The sequence below is a fragment of the Chinchilla lanigera genome, unplaced genomic scaffold (assembly GCF_000276665.1).
Source record: "Chinchilla lanigera isolate Chin_1 unplaced genomic scaffold, ChiLan1.0 scaffold00029, whole genome shotgun sequence".
Taxonomy (NCBI): Eukaryota; Metazoa; Chordata; class Mammalia; order Rodentia; family Chinchillidae; genus Chinchilla; species Chinchilla lanigera.
Window position 1 is genome coordinate 11,522,179 of NW_004955430.1, and position 16,099 is coordinate 11,538,277.

The 16,099-nt window shown below is 35.4% G+C and overlaps 1 protein-coding gene across 1 annotated transcript in view; it reads left to right on the forward strand.

The window, feature by feature from the left end:
• Kcnh8 (potassium channel, voltage gated eag related subfamily H, member 8) overlaps positions 1-16,099 on the forward strand; it is a 355,986-nt gene that overhangs the window by 223,329 nt on the left and 116,558 nt on the right. The gene's annotated exons all lie outside the window — the stretch shown is intronic.

The following is a 16,099-nucleotide window of genomic DNA, read 5'->3' on the forward strand; positions in this document are numbered from 1 at the left end:
TGATTCTGGAAATGCAGGGTATTTACAAATAAAATTTGTAAATTTTTCTAAACCCATAATCTATAAAAGTTCAAAAGAGATTTTTCAAGTGTTACATAATTCTGCATAAATGAACATGAAATACTGTGCACATGAACACTTTTCAAATCTCATCTTAACCACCACAAATTAACAGAGAAATAAGCTTCTCAACATGTAACCCTCATCCTAAAATATCTTCTTTGTTCTCACAGTGATAGTTTACTTAGAGAATTGTCATAGTATCCTGTGTAAGATTTTTTAATCTTCATCTGACATTTATCAAAAGAATCTGTTTCTTAGTTTGCTAGAAAATCCCTCACTCATCCTGTCCACCAAAAATCAATCTTGAACTTTGGAAAGAAACTCAGACTTTTGAGCAGAGATAAAGCCACAGGAGACTCTTGAGAGACAGAAATGCCACACTTCTGCTACCAGCACTCCGTGACAGAATTCATTTGCAATATACCCATGTCGGCTTTCCTAAATGCCAGTCTTTCACCATGGGACATATACAAAGCCCTCAGAGGGCCTCACTGGAGATCTTAGGAAAGCAGGACCAGGAAAGTGTATCTCCTGTCCAGCTTCATTTAAAATGCCTCTACATTTCTCTACATTATTTCTGAACTACACCAAGCAATTGATATGTTCTGATAATTTTCTTTCCAGAGTGCTTTTCTTATCTTTCTTATCAAAGCATTTTTTTATCCTTTTCTATGCATCTCAATTCTCAGAAGGCAAAAAAAAAAGGGGGTAAATAAACTGCAGAGTGAAATCCCGTGAGAGAGTGAGTTAGAGGGATGAAGAAGGGGAGAGTGACACAGAAAGAGAGAGAGAAGGAGAGAGGGATAAAGAGTGAGAAAGGTCTTAACTGTGCTTCCACTAAAACATTTGCTTTCATCACATTTCTAGCTTATTTTGAACCCGTATTAAAGTTCTGACTTGTGGTCGGTACCTGATTACTTTTGAGACATGACTTAATTTCCTGCAGGCCCCAGACCTATACATATATATTAATTTGTAAGGCTTGTCTAGTCTGAGAGTCTCCAGATGGGGAAATTCAGCTTATTCACGCTCTCAAATTTAGTTACATGAAGAAAGCTTTTTGTCATTCCCAACATGTCAGCCTGCCTCAGACGTGCAATTTAGCTATTGTTTTCTTCTCACAAACATACAAAGGCATTCATTTAACAAACAAAATAAAAACAGGAACCAACAGCCTAAACTGCCCATGTACCACTCCCTTGGTGCTTCTGTTATGGTTGCGTGTAATGAATGGATGGTTGACAGCTGGGCATCTCCCTGCTGCAGAGGCAGCGCTGGTATGGGGTAGTGGCAGGAGAGTGCTGGACAGGGGCAGTCACCTCCTCTGTCATCGGGGCTCAGTCACCAACCGACTGGTAGATTTGCAATAAATGTTTCACCTTTCTAGGAGTTGATTTCCTCACCTATAACGTAACGTAGTTCACCATAGCTTCAAAGTCTGTTTCAGGCTCCACGATTATGGCTCTCGTAGAGAAACCAAGTCCGTATTGTATGCTTCATATATTTCCTTATATATTCTCCTGATGGCTGAGGGTCTAAATAAGTCACTAATTGTAACCATCCTACGTCCAGCTAGTTTAAAGGTAGGTCAGGAAGTGTTCTCTAAGCTTATGGCATATCAAGGAATTGATTAAACTATCAGGTATGATAAGAATAACGGAATATTTTTAGAGAATTAAATTTCTTGTCCAAACACCTCTCAGAATATGACTTGGAAGGCAGCATCCTCTGTAAAAATTGTGTTTGTACACTTGGACAAGGACTTTACTTGCCTATACAGTTCGTTGTACTATTTATTCATTGGAAACATTCTCCAGCTGAGATTTGTATACAAATTAAATAATTATGACCTTCCCTACTAACTTTTATAATGAAGCAGCAGAAACTCTAGGTTAATTTAATTTTTGCTATGCCATTCATTAGTAATAAGTTTTACCTTTTTGGCCCAATAAACATAATCAAAAAGTTCATCACACAAATAAAATCCAGTAAGAGAGCACATTGTTCTTCATATTTCTAATTAACATACAGGACAGATTCATCTTCTTAAAGGTAAAATTCTTCTCTACTTGTTGGTCATTGCTCTGAACTGATTCTGTTCCTCTTTTATCTTTTGCAAGCCAACTCCTTAGAGTGTATTTCAATATTTTGAATCAGACCAAAGTAAAGTCAGTATTTAAAAGGCAGTGTCACTTCTTCATAACACATCTATTTTTGCATGGAAAAGATTGTTTGTGGACTTGCTAGATCATAAGTTGATTAAGAAATGATTTACCTTGTGTTATTATTTCATGTTATATTATTGTTTTATGTTATTTCCTGTTATGTATTTCAATACTGTAATTTAAGTAATTTTGAAGGTTTTCATATTTTATATGGAATTTTAGATCTGGGAGGACCTTAGGGCAGCCTCTTGATTTTATCAGATTAGGCTAGATTCGCTGCAGATTCTCTGAGTACCGTGACAGAGGGGGTTGGTCCAGCGTGACCAGCGCTTCATTCCACTGCCACCGTGCTGTATCACTCTTGGCACATGGCAAGGGCACAAAAAAGAATTGAATGAGTCGGTATTCAAGGTCATTCAATTACTAAGTGACATTCCTGGTGCAAGAATCTGGATTCCTTAACTCATCTAGATATCCTTCTAATAATTTCCCGTGCTATAAAATTATAGGGAATGGCTCATTAGCAAACTGTTTCTGGCTAGGAAGATTAAGAGACAAACAAATAGGGTGATTATTAAACTTTGATCATTCCTTAGAAAAATATGTTTAAGCACTCACTGCATGCTTAGCCCTGGTTAGGTACTAACCAAACGATACTACGTTCTATAAGAAGAACATGCATAGATGAGTGGAAATAAATCTAGCTATAATATCCGCAGACTTTCTAAAGATGACCTTAGTTTTATAGTTTGGCTACGTCCTATCTTTATAAATGCTGGTGAAAGGACAGTTGTGAAAGCGGGAACATGCCTGTAATAAGCAGTTTCTGAGAACCAGTGTGAAAGGTGAATAATGGGGAGGAATAATAGTAAGAAAATAAGGCTAAAAGGTAGGCAGGTAAGGATCAGATCATTAAAGACAGCTTGTACTTTATCTTGTACTTGTACTTTATCTTAAAACTAACATAAGACATAGAGTTATCTCTTACGCAGAGGTCCTTTGAATATAAGACACCAGAAAATGGGAAGATGGTTCATTGTGCTTCATGTGCAATCTGTAAAATAGCCATCATAAAAGTGCCTGCATTTGGGGGCTGCCAGTATTAAGTTATACAACATACATGAAGCATATTCCATTCTACCTGGCACCTAGTAACTGCTAAATAAATATTACCTATTTCAACTATCAGTATAATATTATTATGACAGCTATTTCTCATCAAAGGAGGCAAAATGAACTATGGCCAATGAATACTTACCATTTTATATGGGAAAGCTATTTAGAAATTTTTAAAACGTACTACCATCTGGTTTTAGTTGTAGTGCTGGAGAATGTTACAAGCTTTTATAGTTTCAAAGTAATTTACCTATACGAGCTTTCTATTTGATAGCCAATCTTTGAAAAGTTAGTAGGCTCACAATTGTGCACACAGAGATTTCTTTTTCAAGGTTAATACAAGAGACATATCCTATGTCCACCCTAAAGCTTGATGGGATACATCAAATTTTTAGGGGATTTGGATATAGTGCTTTGAGGGTAGGATTAATACTGTATTAAAGAGGCATGTCACAACAATCTAAATTCTTTTTAAAATTTAATTTTCATTTCAGCTACAAAGAAACATTTTGATTGTGCATGGGTTGGGGGGGGCTTTGTCATCTGCAGGACAACATCAATAAATTTATGTGTATAGGAAGGGGGTAGATATAGCTCAGTGATAGAATACTTTTGTAGTACTGGTCGGATCCCCAGTACTACAAAGCAAAAAAAGTGCAAGAAAATCTCTCATGTTTCCTTATGCCTCAATTACTGTGTATCTATATATCATTTTATTCAGTTAATGCCATCAAATTAGTCCTTTGTTTTTTGTTTTTGTTTTGGTTTTGGTTTTGGTTTTGGTTTTTTCCTGGTACCGGGAATCGAACTCACGACCTTGCGCTTGCCAGGCAGGCACTGTGCCACTGAGCTAAACTCCCAGCCCAGTCCTTTAAGATCTAACAATGCTACAATCCTAATAAAAACTCTGATTTCCAGCTTAAAAGATTGAAATTAGAATTCTACTTCTGGTATTTACTAGGCATGTGATTTGGGCCAAAATGACCTCATTGTGTGGCTTTCTATAGAATAATTTTAGTTTCCTCATCTGTGAAATGGATGCATTAATACAGATCCTTAAGAGAGCTCCTCATCTAGTTTGTGTGCACAGGATGTCCTTATAGCTGGCAACCATCACTACTGTCACCTCCACCACCACTCCTTCTGCTTTTACCACTAACAGAAGCCATTCTCAAATGCCGGCCACCTGCCCAAACTTACATCAGAAAGAAATACCAATACTGTTCATGTCTAGTGGAAAAGGGTATTTCTAGATCAGTTATGATTCTTGATTGCCTGAAAAAAGCAAGAAGGAATTTATTAGTAGGACTTGCAGATTTAGAATCAGTTTAGAGAACAACTCTTAGGAAAACAACTGTCAAGCAGTTCCGAATTCCCCTGTATGAGAATCTCATTTTGCAAGAATGGCCCGAACATATTTATGTCTTTGTAAATCCTATGAAGAAATCCAAAGCTCACCTTTGGATTGAGGTGATTAAGCTCACCTCTGATTAAGGCCCTACAGGGAGAATGCAATGGCCAAGTCAAAGTCACATGTTCATGATTACCAGGACGTGGAGATACACTCTATCTTACCTTTCCATGGTGAGAAGTGGGGACCTAGATCTCTCAGTGACTGTATACAATGGAAAATCTCCCCAAAAGACAAAAGATAAACCCATGTCTACAATATCATTTCTAACCTTTCACTTAACATTCAGGCTGGGAGTGTATCTTAGTGATAGAGTTTGATCACCAAATTAATTAGTTAAGTATTGCAGTAAAGTTTATAATTTATTAAAAGGCTATTATAAATCATTATACCCTTCACAGGCACCATTGTCAAATAGAATTAGCTAAAATATGGGGATGGATTAGATACCTTCTGCTCACTCTAACTCACTCTGTGCTCTAACTTACTTAAGCCTAATAGCAGAATTCCACCTACCAAGCTAGTTCCGCAGCTTACTGTTATCTTGGTCACTAGCTCTAGTTTGTAGCTAAAATATTATCTTATATTCTTTTTCAAAACTCTTTTTTTTTTTAGGCTACAACATGCCCAGCTTTACAAGGAATGGTTTACCTCAAAAGTTAGAGCTTGTTGTGTAATAGAGACAAGCTCTATTATATCTTAATTCTGTTTGGAGTAGGCTTATCCACTGTAGACAGATATAAATATATCTGTATCAATGAACCCTCAAAAAAATCTACAGGATAAAAAAGATTTAAGTTAGACATTGCTTTCAAATTGCCATTGACAATTTTAATACTAAATCTCCTGATCATTATTGGATAAAGTGTCATAAAAGCTGTTTGATATAAAGGCTTCTCTAGTTATTAACTGCTTAGCATCTATAAGCCTTATGTAATGAAAAAAGTTACCAGGTTTGTGATGCAGTGAACTGATTATTTTAACAACTGAATCAAATTTTCTTCCAGAAGAATTCGCCAGTACTCTGCTTTGAAGGTTTTATATAAATTATAAAAATTTTGGAGCTAATTCTTACCTATAGCTTTGTATTCTTGGGAATCATGAGATAAAGAAAGGAAGGATGCTAAAACAAAGGTTCCCAGCCACTAAAATAGACACCAGTGAAGGACCCCTGGATTTAACTTTAAAAAAAAAAATGCCTTGAACTTTAACGTGCACCAGAGTCCCCTGCATATTTCTCTACAATACAAATTCTACTTGAGTAAGTCCCAGGGGAGCTGAGACCCTTCCTATTTAATAAGCTCTTATGTCATCCTGGGGTTCCTAGGCTCCTCCATACTTTGAATAGCAGGGTTTTAGAAAGTCTTGAGAGTTTGAGGAAGGTTATGTTCACTATAATTAAATGGCTCCAACCACAACAATTGCTTCCTTTTTATTTTCTGGGTCTTATCCTTTCTCAGCCCCTAACATATCAGCAAATCTATTTGGACATCACTTATTCCCAATGGACCGAAGACATCGACTGAAAAGTAATTAACCTCAATGCTAAAGGAACACAATAAAGCCTTGCAAATGACGTCACCAGAAACTGTTTTTTGTTACTGCTAGTTCTGGAAAATTAAAATCCAATGCTATTAGCTTTTAAAGGATTCTAGAAAAGGGAAAATATTTCCATATTATAAGAACAAGATTTTATATATATGGCATAAAAAGTACATGGTTTATTATTAAAACTAGGATTTCCTTCATATTTTGAGTTTGGGGAAATAAAGTATATATGACTATTCATTATCAAGTTGAATTATCTCTGCCATCTGATCTAGGTTTAAAAATCGTTTGCTCATAGGCAGTGAGGAGCATAAAAATTAGCTTTTGATTCTATTATGTTCTCAATCCTTTGAAAGAAAATTTCTGGGTTTTGGGTAGCAGACAAAGCATTCACACGGTTTCAGGTATGGCTGATTGCTATGACTGATTGAAGAGGGAAAAATATTTTATTCCCAGAAAGTCTTTGCAACAGTTTCCAAATATGCTCACACCTCATACCAAACACCCACACCACAAGCAGTCTGTTGGCACTGTCCTTTGAGACCTTACACATGCTACCCTTATATTTCAGGGCTGATCACTTATAACAGCATACAGTGAGCTTCCAGTGATTAGAAGAAACAGATTCAACTTTAACCCAAAGGCTGCATGAATTTATTTTGCCTCATAAGTTTTCCTTTTTTGTATATTTTATTACTATTCTGTGAACATGTTGATATTTGGGAGTTAGATATACATTTTAGGAAAAGTTACTAAAATATCACAATATGATAACAGTCATGTTAATCTTTTTTAAATAGATGCATAGTGAGACCCTGTCTCAAAAAAAAGAAAAAAGAAAAGAGATTTATAAGCAATGGTTTCAGCATCACGGGACTTTAATTTCACCAGGGATACAAGAGAGAGCTAATCATTTCAACGTGTCTTCACTCCCTTACGCCCTTTTGCTGTACTTCTTGGCTTGGAAAGTTGTTCATTCAGGTTTTTGTTCTAGCTGAATATAAATTTGTGTTTCAGTGTTTACAGCTCTTTCTCGGCCCAGAATCCTTCGAAGGAGCTGCTTCCTTGTCTCATTTTGGGTTTTTAGCCCTCAAGGAATACTCTTGGTTTTATTTATTTATTTATTTATTTATTTTTTTGGTTTTTCTCCGGTACCAGGAACCGAAGTCACGACCTTGCGCTTGCCAGGCAGGCGCTTTGCCGCTGAGCTAAATCCCCAGCCCCTACTCTTGGTTTTAAATATCCTGAGCCCTGCGCTGGACCCAGACTGTGCCAGTGAGAGTCTCCTTTGCGCACTTTCTCCCTGGTCTTTTTCTGAGGTGATTCTTTGCTGAGCATTCATTGGCTACCTGTGTGTCTCCTGAAGGACCCTTTGACTTCCGCCCCAGTGGTCTCCCTCAGTTTAGCTGCTGAAGCCATGGGCAGGAGTGTGCATTGGGCTCAGAGACTATCATGTGCTTCTACTTTTCAGTGAGTTCAAATTTAAAGACGTGTCACACAGGAAATAACTACTTTAAGGATAGCCCAAAAGGTATTATAAATATTCAAACTAGAAGAGAATAAAGGTGTTTGTAGTAGTCAAGAGAGTGGCCTGATCGAACTTGAATCTAATATAATTAGTTAATTAATTAATCAATTAATTCTCCAGATATCTATCTACTTTCCCACTATCATTTATCAAATAAACTATTTATTCATTCTAATTAGTTATGGCATTTTAATCATACTTAATTATGACTTGTGACTGTTACTAAGGTTCATTTTTCTTCTACTGACAGACTATTACACCAATATTTGAAAATTTTAATTACTGTGCTATTTAAAATTTGGCTCAGCAAGTAGAATGGGTACCATTTTAGCCTATTTACTTATTTAAATCAGTATCAGAAAAAATCACTGCCTTATAAATCAAAATAGCGTTAATAATTTAGTTGGCATTAATTTTAGAAATCAAAATGGAAAAATTAATTCTTTTTTAATATTTAGATATATTTGACATCCAAGACAAAGGTATTTAATCTCCATTTATTTAATATATTATTTTGTATAATTAAGTGAGATTATACAGTTTCATACATGCAGGTTGTATATATTTTTTATCAAGTTTCTTTCTAAGTATTATATTTTTTGTTCTTCTGTGAATGGAATGAATTTTCTTTTAATTTTTGTCCAGTCATGACTGCATAAGAAAATCTAGAAACTTTTAAATAATGTTTTTATAGAAATCTTAAATAATATATATGATAACATTTTAAAAGTTTTCATTTCTTATAGTTAAGAAAGATAGTATTTATAAATACTAACAAATTTCTCCCTTACTTCTTATGTATACACTCTTCTTGGCTACTGCTATGAGAAAAATATCAATTTTACTGAATATCTACATACTATATATATATATTTATGTACTGACAAATAATATCTAGCAAAATCCTAAAGATCATAGAACAGATTCTCTTACTTTGTACACAAGAACAGGATTTGGGTTTGCAGAATGGCCTGGCCTGCAGCCCCATGACTTAGCAATTTAACTTTAGTTATCTGAACCTTGTAAATGTCAGCTTCTCCCACTAAAACATGGAACTAACATGTAGCCTTGTTAGTTTAGAAGATAATTTTTTGAAACCTCTTGTACGGTTGTTGGTGTATGGTTAACATTTCAAACATTAATTTTTTAAATTTACCTTTTCTGTAGTTTTCTATCACTTTCCTGCAATAACTATATAACTCAAAAATAAATTAGCTTTTTAATAAAAAAGATTTGGCAGTTTTTATCATATAATATATATGTGTCAATGGATATATGCAGATCAGGAACTTTCGGCAGCATATGTTTGGTAAATGTAGTCAGAGACAAAGAAATGACAGCTATTTCTGAGGCATTACTGTTACTTAGCAAAATCATATACCTCCAGATTGATTTCACTGAGCTGATGAAAAATGTGCAGGGGGTCATTTTCACCCCACTATTTTTACTGCAATGACATATAGACCTCTGTTTCCACTCAGATACCAGTTGTACTATCTCATGTTCCTTGTTTTTTGTTTCAAGGTTTTTCTCCTTCCATTTTTCTCCACTTCTTTGCTTTGAAAAATAAATACATATTTTAATTATTTTGTACAATTTATAAACATGATTGGTATAAATGAGAGAAGTGGAGTTGAACTGTCAGATCATGTAAAAAAACAAAAATTTTTTGTTGAAAGTATATATTCTTCAAGAAATTTAAGGTCACAAACTTTGATTAAGGAAAGTTAGACTCAGTAGAAATGACCAATAAAAAATAAAACAATAAACTCCACAGAGAAAATTTATTGTTGACCAAAGATTGATAAAAAAATACAAAATCCTTGACAAAATTAGTTTTGAAAATTTAAATTGAAAAAATTTAATTTTGCAGAAATATCACTAAAGAAAATTCACTATATCTGATAATGAGATTTTAAAAATTGATTGATGGATGAAATCTTTGGTGTAAAGTTTACATATAAAAGAACTTATCCTAATAAATAATAAACTCAAAAATGAAAAATAATATGTAGAAAACCTTCCGCATAGGTACCTGATTCAAAAATTGGATTAGCTTAACGAAATGCTAGAACGTACCAGAAATGTACTATCACTCTAGAGCCAGAAATGTACTATTACTGTCATGTGAATGTCTGCATTACTAACCCCACAATGCAAATGTCAAGGTTAAAGGAGCTTTAAAAGGGCAGGATCAAAACATTTGGCCATCACAATCAATTCAGTATTGGACCAGATAAATATTTTTGTCAAATTGATACTTCTTAAAGTAATGAGTGTTACTGTCTTTGCTTGTTTGATCCATCTTACATTCTTATGTCTAATGGACTGAGCAACTTCGTTGAAGGTAACGGCATGTAATATAGCAACCATTGTGAATTTCTATCATTTTGTCTTGAGGTCACATATCATTTTTGATGTTTTTGTGTTGTTTTGATTTTGTCTTCATTGTTGTTTGGTCAGGTTTTTTTAATTTTTAAAATAAAAAAATTAAAATAATGAGTAACTCATAGACATAGAGATTTTAATAAAGTAATTTCATTCAACTTGCCACTCAAAAGATGGAATATTTTTTCTAAAGAATGAAAAGTATTTATTCACCAATGTAAAAGACTGTCAATTTTTGTGTTCACTTCAGCAGCACATATACTAAAAAGAATGTCAATTTTTACCATTCCATAACTTCTAATGGCAATGAATTAGGATTCTTTCTCTTCTATTTCTCTCTCCCTTTCTCCCTCTCTCTCCTCTCTCTCATTCTATCTTCCTTCCACACATAAAGTCATTATGACTAGTATATTTGTAAAGCATAACCCTCATGATATGACTCATTTACACCAATCACCAAGCATGTTGTTAAAAGAAAAATCACGGATAGTCACATATCCTTGCTAACCAAATACTGTAATACTGGGTTATTCATTTTCTTTAGTATCTCAAACTCTTCTGATTCCTAATGTACCATAGTACTATGTTCTGGATTTTGGTAGATATATTTGTATTGCTGTGTACAAACAATTTTGTACAAAGCACATATAACACTCTACTGGAATTTTGGATCCTGTGACTTCACTGATGACATGCTCTTGATATAAATCGTGGGCTAATTGACTCTCTCAAACCATTTTGTGCATCATTCCCCAATGGGTCACAAAAGTCACCACATATCCCAAAATACACCATTTCAACCACAGAGAAATTTTGCAACGTGTAAGCCAAAACCAGCATATTTTAAAAATTAATGAAATTAGCTAGCACTAAAACATAATTTTATGGGCAGATAATAAAATTAGAAATACCACCCTCTCTGCGTATCACATTCAAAAAACCCATATGCCGGGCACCTTCACTGAATTCCATTTCAGGCTGGAAAAAAAGCTAAAAATAAACCTGTAATCACTGACCACGAACAGCAAGTTTTCAATACAGACCTTAGGCAGTAAGGTCTGTATTGAAAACAAAGTTACAAAGAATTTCATGGGAACAAAATCAGCTAAAATAAAACTACCATTTGAATAATAACAATAGCAATAGCAATGCCCACAGTCACAACCGACAGGTATTGAGGATTTATTAATCAGCTTGCATTATGTAATCCTCATAACAACCTGATGATGTAGCTCATCTTGTTTCTACTTTGAAAACTGTACCTTAGAGAAATGGCTCTCATAAATGGACACATACAGTAAGATGAAGGGTTAGGCTTTGAAGTCTGAATTCAGAACACACCTTGTTCATTTTGTTGTATGAGATCAAGCGTAGTTTCAGAGAGGACTATTAAACCAAAGGTTAATTTTTAAATACCTTCAAAATAGACTATTAATGTAGATGTCAAAAGCTACATAAAGGTAGATGTGCATTAACTTTTACTTTGGACATTAATAATCCAATTAAATGGATCTTTCAGTATCTAATTTCTACCTGTCCTCTTGAATGTAGCATATAGGACAAAAGTGTATAAAAAAACCTATCATAGGGCCATGGATGTAGCTCAGTGGCACAGTGCCTGCCTGGCAAGCACAAGGTCCTGAGTTTGATTCCCAATATGATAAAAAAATCTATCAGGATGTGAATTCACTAGTTTTAGCAGAGAAACCCTTTTAAATCTTTTTTATAGGGAATAGGATTCTGGAATTTGAGTTACTGAGGAGTTAAATTTGAATTCTGTCTCTGTCTGTTCTAGCCAAACTCAATGAAAAACCAAACAGAGAAAAAGAACAAAAAAAGAATCTTGTGTCCAAATAAAGGACATAGCAAAAAGATTTTGGCAGGAACTTCTTTAGGGTAGAAGGCTATGATACATATTTGAATTATTTCTTCTGTTAGTGGTTGGTTGGAAAAAATCCTAAATATAAAGCAAACACCCACACATATACACATGACAAATAAGGAGAAAAGAGGTACTGAATACTTTATGCTAGATGTCTAATTAGTTTAGATCAAATGTTTAATTATCTTTTATTTCCTATCACATAACTATGAGTTATGCTCATGTTTGTTAAAATCTCATGTGGGGAAACTATTTCAGTGGAAATTCTTTATAAATACAAAACTGCTTTTATAAAAACATTTACACAATTAGAATACTAAACAGGAAAATTTTTCATTAGTGTAAGGGTAGTGTGAGAGAAATTAGCTAAAAAAAAATATCCAAAGTCCTTTCCATAAGAATGTACATCTGGATGAAACAATTGGCAAAAATTGTGAAGAAAAGCATTTTCTGCATTTCTGCCTTTTGAATTTAGATAAAATTTCCCAAAATACTATATTAATCCATTAAGTCACACAGCCTGTGGTCTCTGATAAGGTAATAGCACATATCACAGCTAGAAAACTAACTCATCATTTTGATATTAACTGTCTTTCCTTCACCCTTTCTCTGGGATGATAAATTGGTGACCTATAAATGTTAATATTTTGTTTTGTTCCTTATACTATGCATTTCAATTTCTGAATTATTTGCCATTGTTTATGTAATAGAGATTTGCCAATATATTCTGACTCCCAGATTCTCTGGGAAGATCAGATGTGGCCATCCCTCATTTAAGCTGGTGCTGGAGTGAGGCAGTGGCTAGTGTCCTCAGGTGGTATGTACATTCATTCTCTCCTTCTCCAGAATTTAAGTTCATTGGCCTCTAGTTTAAATGCCTCACTTGCTTCACCCACATATGGCCATATTTCATTCTCTCCTGAACTTTTTATTTCATAATCCCAACTATTCATTAATTTTCCACCAAAAACAAATGCATCCAGGCACAATTCTTTAAATATATTGTGAGATTTCCTATTTTCACACATTCATGCTGCATTTCATGGGTCTAGCACTGAACCTATGCCCTAACATGCTTTTTAATGAATGATTTTCCAATGTAACACTCACCTGTTGAGGTTCATCTCAAATGCTATCTTCAGAGAGGTTCAGAAGGAAATACTGGTACCCCTTTCTGAAATTTTTTTTAATGTACTAGATATTGAACATAGGCCCTTACACATACATGCTAGCAATATGCCTGTTTAAGTTGTTTTCAATTTTGTGCAAAGTTTCACCAAGTTGTCCAGTTTGACCTTGAATTTATGATTCTCATACCTTGCTCTCTCAAGTAGCTGGGATTATAGATGTGCTCCACCATGACTAGCCTCTTTCTGAACTTTTAAGGAAGTTTTCACTTCGCAAAGTTATGCCAAGCATTTTTGTCTTTTTAACTTTATGTGTATGTGAATATTTTTGTGTCCATGTTTTGAATAGTTTTTTGAAAATTAATCATATACATATTATGGATCATTTTATTATAACTATTTTTCTATCAACTGCAAGAGAAAAATCTATTTGATTTTTTTTTCAGATTTCTTTATTTTTCATAGTTGTTTTGTCTTGTTTTTATAGTCCAGTATCTGAATTGAATTTCTAACAAAAGAATAAACTTCTAGAAAGTAAGGTTTATTTTTCAATTTTTAGTATTTTTCACAGTTCATAGTGAAAATTTGCTCTGAGGGACATAAGAGATTCCTACTTTATAGAAAATAGTGAAAATCTTGTAGGGTTTAAATGAGCAATTACAAAGACTTTTTCCCTTATCTATTTTTCTCAATACAATATCTATATGTAATCTTTCAGGAATATAATCTGCAGAATGGGAAATTGCTATATTTTCCCAAAGTCACTATCATTAACATAGTAGCTAGAAAGAGATGGTTATACATTAAGCATTTCTAAAATCTCTTTTCACTACATTAGTGTAATTAGCTTTCCTGGTACCTGACCAATTCTGTTTGAAGGACAGGAGATTTGAGATCTCAAATTTAAATGATTTTGCCCTATAAAGGTACTCTAACTGAGAGGACGTTCTGGAGTAATTAACCTTTACCCCATTGGACTTTTATGGATTCAATCAGAACTATTTTTATATTTCAAAGAGAAGAGGCAATAAAAATCACACTAGACTTTATATTGTTTTGATAGAAGTGGATACTATGGTTACAGCAAGATCATGGATTTAGCAAGCGCGTCTGATATAAACACCTGGAAATACTGGAAATGTCCATGCGTGCGTGTGTGTGTGTGTGTGTTTGTGTGTGTGTGTGTGTGTGTGTGTGTGTGTGCATGTTATGGCTTGTGTCTGGATGTCCCCTAAAGCCTCATGCAGTCATGGGGTGGGCTTCTAGAGTTTATGATTGATTCATGGATATGAATGCTATACCTGCCCTGGGGCGGGTAATTTGCATATAATGTAAGGAAGTGAAAGAGGCTTGCTCTTCCCTCTGCTGCTGCTCCTTTTTGCTCTTGTTGCTTTTGCTGTCTTCCATGACCATAAATGATTGCTCTCTGCCATGTGCCACCCTGCCTTGGAGCCAGCTGAGTATGGATGGAAACCTCCACAGACTGTGAGCTAAATAAACCTTTCCTTCCTTTAATTCTGGGTGTTGGGTACATTGTCTCAGTAATTAGAGAAAAATACCCAAGGCAGAATTTGATGCCAGAGGAGTGTGGTCATTGATGTGACTCTACCTGAACATTTGGTTCAAGAACCTTTGAAATGGCTTGTGGGAAATGCATGGAAAGGTTCAGAGATGTCCCCTGAAAGAATAGAGCTGGAACGCCTTCAGTTGTTGTCTATGGGAGATTCTGGTCAGAGCTCAGAAGACCAGAAAGCTGTTAGAAATTCTGCCAGTAAAAACCAGGTTAAGGAGGTTTCTTCTGGGAAGAAGGACTGCATTGGTTGTTGGACTCCAGATGATGTATGTTATGGCTTGGCAGAAAGTTTGTCTGCATTTTGCTTGTGTCCAGAGACTTTGCCTAAGACTAAGATTAAGGGCAGTGGACTAACTAATCTGACAGAAGAAATTTCAAGGCAGTTGAATGTTGAGGCAGTGGTATGATGTTGTTGGGGGCTTTTAGACAGATTTACGTTACGAATCAAGAGCAAGAAGCCCAGCAGGATGATTTAAAACATTGTGAGTTTGGCCAGAAAGAAAAAAAGCTCCAGTAAAGCTGTGGACTGCAAAGATAAAGCTGAGGAGATCTCCATTGCTGAGAAGGAATAAAAGAATCAAAAAGATGGCCTGAGGGCATCACAAGAAGCACCAAGTCTCCACCTTTTGCAGCCTCAAAACTACAAAGGTGAAAGACTTTGCTTTGAGGAAAAACCTACAGAGTGCCATCCTCCAGAATGGCAGTGGTGGCTGCACCAGGTTCCAGAATGGCAGTGGCATACAGAATTTGTGCCTCAGAATTTTAGTCAGAGTGCCCAGTGGATAAGGCACTTGATCCCTATGGCCAAGAGAGAAGAAAACCTCACTACTGCTCCAGCTAGCAGCAGATCCACATGGCCCTGATTGTAGGCACGTGCAGAATGCAAGAGTTTTGAGGTTAAGAAGGCTTCCACCTAGATTTCAGAAGGCCTGTGTGACCGGGCAGTGTGCCCCTGAGAGGGCAGTGTGTGAGGCTGTGAGCGTGAAGCAAGAGGCACAGTGTAGACCTCAGAAGTTTGAAAAAGCCAGGAATGTGGATTGTCTGAGGAAAGCTGCATGGAGGGAAGAAAGCAGGCTCAAGAGAGAAGACATTTAGCTGTAACCACCAGAAGCGCCATAGAGGTGCAGTCATGCAGGCCCTTTGGAGCTCATAATGTGCTACAGATTGCTTCAATGTTCCAAATGGAACTACAGGACATAATGTTAGCCCTGCTGGATTTTGGATTTGCTTTGGTCCCAATGCTTTGTATCCTTCTGTTTGTACCTTTTGGAATAATGTTTACCTTGTACCATTGAATG